The following is a 10,167-nucleotide window of genomic DNA, read 5'->3' as shown; positions in this document are numbered from 1 at the left end:
CACGTCTGTATGCAGGGGCATTGGTGAACCTCACAATTTTGGACTGCCCTGGCAAAGGAAAATACTACAAAGACTCAGTTCCTCAAAATGGGCACATTAGACTCAGAGGCCTTTATGCACGTCTCTTCTCAGGGACATCGGAGTGCCACACAATGTTTTACGTAAAATCTTTCATGTATTGATCTCAAAAAGTAACATACATTAGCTCTATCTCACTATTGGGTATGTGCCCTTAACATTTCCGCTATGAAAAATCATTTTGGTGTCATTTTGGAAGGTTTTCTGGTGAGTCCGTAAAAATGGCGTAAAACGTGGACAAAATTATTCACAGCTGTGACTTTTGAGTGATAAATGCTTCAAGGGGTCTTCCCCATGCTGTTGCCATGTCATTTGAGCACTCTTCGGAGACTTTTGTGCCATTTTTAGGGTTTCTACATGCTGCCGGTGGTCATTTCACAAAAATACTCGGGTCTCCCATAGGATAACATTGGGCTCGGTGCTCGGGCCGAGTACACGAGTATCTTGGGAGGCTCGGCCCGAGCTTCGAGCACCCGAGCTTTTTAGTACTCGCTCATCACTACTAATAAACCTAAAAAATAAAAATAAATTGAATAAAAATCATGAATGTTGTGTTATAACAGGAAATTCGGTGTAAGAATGAATATCCGGGATGAGAGTTCAGCGAATGAGTTATAGAAATTGTTACAAAAAGGAGTGTGTACGGTTTATGCGTAAATTTTCAGAATGCGTACATGAAAATTATATGTATGTGAGAATGTCCCCCATGCTTTGTAAAAAGTTATTTATGAAAATGTAAATAAAATATATAAAAATGCCTAATTATTTATAATTTATGAGAAAGATATATATGTATGGAAGAATGTTATAAGGTGTCCAAGAACCATAAAGAAAAAGGGTGCATATATAATGTTAGAGGTCTAGAGTTCCACCAGGCTATATCACCCCTAAAGAAATAGAAAGAAGACCTTACTACCTGTGTACCCCAAAAAAAGCTATATTTCTTAGCCAGGATTATGGTGGAGATATGCACAAGTGAAATAAGAATATAAAGTAATACAATAAGATTATAAAACCAATATGTGTGCATTCATGCACCACCCGGTACGCTACCCTTGCCAAATTGTTCACTCTAGATCCCCACACGATCCATGAAGCCGTTCCCCCGGTCACACCGCCTGCTGCCGGTTCCCACTCATCCCTGGGGGAGTTAGGCGAGTGGTATCGAGAGCTACATGTCGGCACTGATGATACCCCCATACACCACAAGGAAGGGGTATACCGGGTGGTACAGGAGTATGAGCGGGTTTTTAGCAAGCACCCTCTAGATTTTGGGCAGATTAAAGGGGTTCAACACCACATCCCTACCGGTACACACTCCCCTATTAAAGAGAGATACAGGCCTATTCCCCCTGCGCACTACCAATGCGCCAAAGACATGTTGAGGAACATGAAGGAGGCAGAGGTTATTAGGGACAGCTGTAGTCCCTGGGCCGCTCCGTTGGTGCTGGTTAAGAAGAAGGATGGCACCATGCGGATGTGTGTGGATTACCGGAAGATTAACCAGATAACGCATAAGGATGCTTACCCTCTGCCCCGCATCAAAGAGTCCCTGGCCTCGCTGAGAACCGCTAACTACTTCTCCACCCTTGACCTCACCAGCGGGTACTGGCAGGTGGCCGTGGCACCGGAAGACCGAGAGAAGACTGCCTATGGGACCGTTTTGCTGTACTTGGATGATGTGATTGTGTACTCACAGACGTATGAAGCCCACCTGGAGCACCTAGCCGAGGTGTTCGCGTCCCTTGCCAAGTATGGGATGAAGTTGAAGCCCTCAAAGTGTCATCTGCTGAAACCCAGAGTGCAGTACCTAGGACATGTGGTTGGTGCGGAAGGTGTCGCCCCCAACCCCGAGAAGATCACCGCCATCCAAGACTGGCCGAGACCGACCACAGTGAGGGAAGTGAGGCAGTTTCTGGGCCTGGTGGGATATTACCGTCGCTTCATTAAGGGGTACACAAAGATGGCTGCCCCCATGCAAGACCTCCTCGTAGGACAGACCAAGGGTGGTAGATCCCTAGTAGCCCCATTGGTGTGGGAAGAAAAGCATGAGGAATCCTTCCGCCAGCTGAGAACAGCCCTGACCGGAGAGGAAATCCTAGCGTACCCTGACTACAGCCGCCCATTCATCCTCTACACCGACGCCAGCAATGTGGGCTTGGGGGCTGTTCTATCCCAGGTCCAAGACAGAAGGGAAAAGGTAATAGCTTATGCTAGCCGAAAACTCCGACCGACTGAGAGGAACCCTGAGAACTACATCTCCTTCAAGCTTGAGCTCTTGGCACTGGTGTGGGCTATCACCGAGCGTTTCCGCCATTACCTGGCAGCAGCCAAGTTCACCGCGTACACAGACAATAACCTGCTGACCCATCTAGATACGGCCAAGCTGGGCGCGTTGGAGCAGCGGTGGGTGACCAGGTTAGCCAACTACGATTTCACCATCAAGTACCAGGCCGGCCGTACCAACGTCAATGCCAATGCACTCTCCCGGATGCCCCACCTGTCGGAAGAGGGGCCAGAGGATGATGACCTCGAAGAGATCGAGTTGCCTGCATTTCACCGGCCATTCACTGAGAAGGTGCACGTCTACCAACAACGGGTGAACCTGGATCCGCTGCCCCGACAGGACTGGCAGGAAGCTCAGGACCAGGCACCTGCTGTCCGCCTGGTCAAGACTCTAGTGGAACAGGGTTCTGCTGGGATAGACCCTGCTGCCCCTGCCGAAGCCCAACGTCTGTGGCAAGAACGGACCCGGCTATACCTACACCAGGGGAAGTTGTATCGCGAGCTGATTAATCCAAAGACTCACGAGAAGATCCGCCAGCTGGTGATTCCCCAGGCTAAAGTGCCCACCGTCCTGCAAGCATACCATGATGGTGCAGTGCACTTCGGGTGGAAGAAGCTAGAGATGTTGTTAAGAGAGCGGTTCTATTGGAGTGGAATGCGGGAATCTGTGGAGGCCTGGTGCCGAGAATGTGGCCCTTGCGCATTGAGAAGGAAGGACGAGGCCAGCCAGAAGGCACCCCTACACCCGATCATTACACACCAACCGCTGGAGCTGGTTGCCCTTGACCATGTAAAGCTCACCCCCAGCCGAAGTGGGTACACCTACGCTCTGACCATCGTAGACCACTACTCGAGGTTCCTGGTGGTTGTCCCAGTTAAGGACTTAACCGGCCGCACCGCTGCTAAGGCTTTCCAGGCTTATTTCTGTTGACCGCATTGGTACCCGGAGAGGGTGCTTACCGACCAGGGTCCGGCCTTTGAAGCAGAGGTATTCCAGGAATTCTGCCAGTTGTACGGCTGCAAGAAAATCCGGACCACGCCTTACCACGCCCAAACCAATGGCATTTGTGAAAAGATGAACCACTTGGTCCTGGGCCTCCTCAAGACGTTACCACTGGAAGAGCGGAACCTGTGGCTGGAGAAGCTACCTGACCTGGTCGATATGTACAACAACATCCCTTCCAGCTCTACGAAATGCACTCCAGCATACCTGATGAGAGCTCGTCCCGGCCGGCTACCAGTGGATCTGGAAATGGGCTTGGAAGCTTCAGAAGCACTCCTGTCGACAGCTGAATGGGACACTCGGCGGAGGACACAGTACCGACAGGTCCAGGAGTATGTTGAAAAGAACTTGTGCCGGAGTCGGGGACAACAGGAGCAGTGCTTCAACAAGAAGGCGCCTGCCGGTTCCTTCCAACCTGGGGATGTAGTGCTGAAGCGGAAAAGAAGGGCCCACAAGCTGGATGATCAATGGGAAAAAACCCCGTATGTAGTCCAGCCCACAGGATGGGAGAATGGGAAGGCCTACCAGATCAGCCGTGACCAGGGGGGGACTTTGGCCACGGTTTCCCGAGACCACCTGAAGAAGTGCCCACCAGCATTGAGAGTAGCGGATGAGGCTCCAGTTCCCAGTCCAGTGGAGAAGGAAAAAGAGGTAATCCACACCATGATGGGTGATTTTCCAGCAGACTGGCCTACACAGAACGGTGCGGTGATCCTTCCAGTGATACTGTTCCCACAACCCGTGGATGAAGAAATGATGGAAACGGTTAACCGCGAGCCAGTGCCCAGGGATGTACCTGTACCCAGCTCCCCTACGCCTCCGCCTGCCCCACATGATAGCAGGGAGGAGGAACTGACTGTTCCCTCTGCCCCACTGCCTGTCACCACTGACACCGGACCCCGAAGGTCCACTCGCTCCAACCTAGGTAGACCCCCACTTAGGTACAGGGAAACTACTCTTTAAAAGGGGGGGGCTTTATGTGTTGAGTGTACCAGTTTGAAAGTTTTAAATGATAAGTAAAGATGATCAACCTCTATAAATCACTTGTAAGGCTACATCTGGAATATGGGAACCAGTTTTGGGCTCCACATTTTAAAAAGGACATTCAGAAGTTAGAGTCAGTTCAAAGGTGGGCAACTAGACTACTACAAGGAATGGAAGGCCTCCCATATGATGACAAGTTGAAAAAGTTATTAAGTGATTATTGGCTGCAATGGGGCTTTCTGGCTGGTGCCAGCCTCTCTTCTTAGCACACAGGAACCACAATCCCTACACCATGCTTCAATGGATTCTCTCATCCCAGCCCAGTAAAACTACATATTTTACACAGTCATAAGCAGCCCATGGGCATTCACCTGCATTCAAACCAATAACAGCTCATAGACCAGACAATCCATCTACCACTGGACCAAAGACTGGAAGTTAAATCCACTGCCTGCGGTAACCAACTTAATCCTATAGGCTACTCACACAACAAACCCAACAGAAAGGAAAAAAACATGGCTTCGATTATCCATCCAATGAAAACGCATAACCATTGTGAGCCATTGGACAATGCAATTGGACACATGGTGACATGGTGCACGGCCCAATGAATCAAGTCTTTACTTCATATTCACGGTTTAAGCCCTTGGGTTCTAATGTGCCCAGAGTACATATCCAGAAAGATTCTCTTTCTTTGAGCTAAACACAAGTCAACAATACATTGTAAGCAGATTCTATTACCAGTCCCACACCATTTTGTGACGCATAATCACACAGTGATCCAATTAAGATTCCAAGTCATCGAACATGTCCAAGCCATACGTAGAGGAGGCAATAGAATTAGGAAGCTCAAAGAAAGGGAATCTTTCTGGATATATACTCTGGGCACATTGGAACCCAAAGGCTTAAACCATGAATATGAAGTACAGACTTGATTCATTGGGCCATGCATGGACATAATGGACATAATTCTAATAGGCAGGACAGGTAATAAGGAGCACAAGGGATATGCTAAAATGTGTTGTGTGACAAGACAGACACAGGAAAGGAGATGATAACAGGTGTAGGGACCAACAAGGTGAGACAAGGGGTATCAGGATAGGGTCAAGTAGGTATGAATGTAGTAATGGGGCAGGCATAGAGAATTGTATGCGAATGTGAATTACAATAAGTCACTAAGGAAAGGAATATGTGAGTGTGTGCCTAATGTAAACTAATATTGTACTGGCAAAATTATAGATGGAAAGGGAGAAGGGGAGAGGGGAGAGAGGAGGCTGTAATTGACTACAAGGGTATGAGTTATGAGTGATCATAGGGATAGTGCTACATAAGTGGAAATACCTATGGAGGACCGGATGTGTAAGCGCATACCTTATACAAACCTATAGAGTGCTGATGGGTGAGAGTGTGATGTTAGATATAAGACATCCTATAGTGAATAGTGAGCCGTAATCAAGTGCAACAGGGATATTTCACGTGACTATGGGAACCTGGAAGGTAAAGAAAGGGGAGAAAAAACTGTTAGACAAGGTAATCAGACAAACATGACAAATAAAAAACAAGGAAGAATGGAACTCCATACATACTGGAGCCATATATAGTGTGAACACGAAAAAGAACCGGGCGTTAGAAAAAATGTGCACGGCCCAATGAATCAAGTCGGTTCTTCATATTCATGGTTTAAGCCCTTGGGTTCCAACGTGCCCAGAGTATATATCCAGAAAGATTCCCTTTCTTTGAGCTTCCTAATTCTATCGCCTCCTCTGCGTATGGCTGGGACATGTTCGATGACTTGGAATCTTAATTGGGCCACTGTGCGATTATGCGTCACAAAATGGTGTGGGACTGGTAATAGAATCTGCTTACAACGTATTGTTGACTTGTGCTTAGCACAAAGAAAGGGAATCTTTCTGGATATGTACTCTGGACACATTAGAACCCAAGGGCTTAAACCGTGAATATGAAGTACAGACTTGATTCATTGGGCCGTGCACCATGTCACCATGTGTGCAATTGCATTGTCCAATGGCTCACAATGGTTATGCGTTTTCATTGGATGGATAATCGAAGCCATGTTTTTTTCCTTTCTCTTGGGTTTGTTGTGTGAGTAGACTATAGGATTAAGTTAGTTACCGCAGGCAGTGGATTTAGCTTCCTGTCTTTGGTCCAGTGGTAGATTGATTGTTTGGTCTATGAGCTGTTATGGGTTTTAATCCAGGTGAATGCCCATGGGCTGCTTATAACTGTGTGAAATATGTAGTTTTACTGGGCTGGGATGAGAGAATCCATCGAAGCATGGTGTAGGGATTGTGGTTCCTGTGTGCTAAGAAGAAAGGCTGGCACCAGCCAGAAAGCCCCATTACAGCCAATAATCAACCGCTAGCCGCTGGAACTCGTTGCTCTAGATCATGTCAAACTCACACCAAGCAGGAATAGATACATTAGCCCACCATCCCACCCAAAGAGCAACTTCTGCTGCGCAGCTGGCTTTCTAGGCAGCAGCGCTATCGTGATGTCAGCGGGGGACATTGTGACAAGCCAGTGTTCCGTCACTTCATGTTGTGCACTGTTCAAACGGAAAATACATCAACAGGCAGACTACAGAAAAGCTTACTAACAAAGGTTAGAGAGGGGCTTTCTCAGAGGGCTTTTTACAGTTTGTCTATTCCCAATTAGCCGTTTAAGTATGCTTAATGAAAGTACTAATTCTTTCATAGGCCGCCCATTCTTAGTATTTGACGTTCCTTATATTGCGGTATCAGGCTTCGCAGCAGGTTGCAAAACATTCATCACCCATGACTGTCCCCAATTGGGCTCAGAAGCTAAATGTCTATCATGACCTCTCTTTTTGAAAGTCCAAGAGCAAGCAAACTCTTCCTCCAGGAGAGGGAGCCAACAGATCACTAAAGACATCATCATTGCTCAAAGAAAACACCGAAAAACAATGGAAGCTTTAATTGGAGTGGAATCTGATAGACAGCACCTGATGCCAAGTCTGCATCTTCTAACACCTGCAGTCACTGCAGCAGCTGAATCCAATGTGTCCAAAAGGGATCTATTCTATTCAATTGCAAATGATCTAGATAAGACTGAGAATAAGATACTGCACAGGACATAGCAGAGTTGGTCAAGTTGAGTGGAGATGAGTTTGCTATTTGGCACAGCTTTTGCATCAATAAAGCAAGTAAAAGGTGTGAAAGATAAAAAAAAGGGTGAAAGTGTGAAAAGTGAATTGGCCAAATTGAGGTGCATATAAAGTTTTTGCTTTCTTTCAATTCACTAATGGGGCTCATTTGAATCAGGTGAATTGAGTTCTGCTTTTGGAAACTGGGTTAAGAAGGGGTGCACCGGTCCTGGAGGTACTGCAATACCAGGTCAATGCGTGGAGTGGACAGAGCAAGATTTTTTCCATCTCCTTGTTCTAAAAATCCATTTAATATATGGTCCCCAGAGAGGGGACGTATCAGATATTAAACTGATAAGAACAGATTTAATTTTTTTTTTTTTCTGTTTATCAGTAGGACTTCAAAATAACAAAGGTGATCGCCTCCCGTTGCCTGGGAACCGTCCAGGCACAAGAGGGCTATGTGTCACCAGAAGGCGCACACACTTCCTCAAGGCCGGCAGACGTGCAATCCCAGGCACCTTCCAGTACCGACCAAGGTAGCGTCCTCCGAAACTACACTTGATCTTAGCCAAAAGGCTGAGAAGCTATAACCCGAATTGGTTACGGCCTTGAGTGGCACCCTGGCCTATACCGGACACATCTTAGGGAGAGGGAGACAAACCCACGCCTACAGAAGACATTTTGTCACCCAAGCCAACCCTTGAAAAGGCTGTTTTGCAGAGCAAAAACAAGAAGAATGATGCTTTTTGCAGCCGCCGCCCACTGCAATTAATCTGAATAACTCCTCCTCCTCCAAGCACCTCCCCTCCCCCTTGCAGTCTTTCCAATTCATGATACAAAAAGACGGACGGACAGGACAGGACAGGACAGGCTGCCTGACTTTCCGTCACTGCCACCCTTTGCCATCCTTGCCCGTAGAAAGCCCTTTCATCATCCCCAAACCCTAATCTTTTCCCTTCCCTTCCCAGCTGCGTCTCACTCCCTTTCATTAGGAAGTGAGCGCAGCCTTTTCTCCGTTCTGCACATGCGCGACGTTAAACACAAATGCGCAGGCGTGCGTTCCATTAGCCTCACTGCATTCCACTCCCATACAGGAAGTGGGCGCAGCTATTACTACGGTCGCACATAAAAGAACCCACGGCCACCACTGCACACAGCTGACTCCACCACAGGACACCCACTTCTACACCAATGCAGGTAAGACAGGATCGGCACCTCTATGCTCCCGTTACAATCAGGCTCAGTCACCATGTGATAACGCTCTCAACTCTTTAGTTGCAGGCTCCCCTTGCTTCACCTCCACTGGCTGTGCTGCCATTTCCTCTCCCACCTGGAAGGTATACTTTATTCCACTATTTTCCTGTTTCTCTCTTCCCCCTTTTCCCATAACCTACTTTTATCTGCATTTGTGGGGTATCTATATGCTATTTACATCATAGTTTTATTCATTAATATGGAAGGGAAGAGTGCCCATGAGAGTGTTGAACTGCGGAGAGCAAGAGATTAAGCTGCTCCGATTTGCCACCATTGATAAGCTGTTCTCAGTAGATACACATGCTATCCAAACAGCAGCATCCACCATTGCTTCAGCCCACCCATTCAGTGACAGCTCACCAAGTCAGCCAGAGGAGTGGTGTAAGGAATTACACGTAGGCACTGACTCCACACCTTCACATCACAAGAAGGGGGTCTACAGGCTAGTGCAAGAATACGAGCAAGTCTTCAGCAAACATCCGCTAGACTTTTGAAGAATAAAAGGGGTCAAACACTACATCCCCACAAGTGCACACCCACCCATCAAAGAGAGATATAAGCCAAAACTACCTGCACATTACCAGTGTACCAAGGACATGTTGAGCAACATGAAGGAGGCTGGGGTTATCCGTGACAGTTGTAGCCTCTGGGCAGCTCCGTTGGTCCTGTTAAAGAAGAAGGACAGCACCACTCCCCTGTATTGAGGAATAGCTAGCTGCATTGAGAACTGCAAATTATTTTTCTACCCTTGATCTCACTAGTCGCTATTGGCAAGTGTCCGTTGCTGAGGCAGACCGGGAGAAGACCGCCTTTGCCACCCCGATGGGTCTCTGCGAGTTCAAAAGCATGCCCTTCGAGCTGTGCAATTTGCCAGGAACCTTCCAGAGGCTGATGGAATGCTGCTTGGGACACCGAAACTTTGAAACGGTACTGCTATACCTTTATGATGTTATTGTTTATTCTAAAGCAAACAAGATTTTAGGGTGTATAAAAAGGGAGATTAGATCCGGTGATCCCAACGTATTGTTAACCCTCTATAAATCACTTGTAAGGCCACATCTGGAATATGGGGTAAAGTCCTGAGCAGGTTGATAACCATTGGTTTGAGCATGGTAGGGTGTAGTGCGCATCTTCCTGCATCGGTAAAAGCTGCAGAAGTCCTTGAAGATTTCCGCTTCAAAGGCAGTGCCTTGATCTGTGAGGACTCTCTCTGAGTAGCCATGAGGTCTGCATAAGTGTGCTTGGAAGACCTTCGCTGCAGTATGGGCCATTAGATCTTTGACTTGTACCACAACCATAAATCTCGAGTAGTTGTCTACCATCGTAAGTGCATACGTGAGCTCGCCTCGATATTCTGCAACAAAACTCCCTTTTTCGATTTCAGTTTCAGCAAACACTCCTCTTCCTGTAGAAAATATTTATCATTACCTAAGAC

The 10,167-nt window shown here is 47.3% G+C and overlaps 1 pseudogene; it reads right to left on the bottom strand.

The window, feature by feature from the left end:
* Positions 1-7,688: 7,688 nt before the first annotated feature.
* On the bottom strand, positions 7,689-7,895 carry LOC142279524 (U2 spliceosomal RNA; annotated as a pseudogene).
* Positions 7,896-10,167: the final 2,272 nt, after the last annotated feature.

The sequence above is a fragment of the Anomaloglossus baeobatrachus genome, unplaced genomic scaffold, assembly GCF_048569485.1.
Source record: "Anomaloglossus baeobatrachus isolate aAnoBae1 unplaced genomic scaffold, aAnoBae1.hap1 Scaffold_435, whole genome shotgun sequence".
In the NCBI taxonomy this organism is placed as follows: domain Eukaryota; kingdom Metazoa; phylum Chordata; class Amphibia; order Anura; family Aromobatidae; genus Anomaloglossus; species Anomaloglossus baeobatrachus.
The sequence above is the reverse complement of the archived record's forward strand: the minus strand, read 5'-3'. Positions and strand labels throughout refer to the sequence as shown.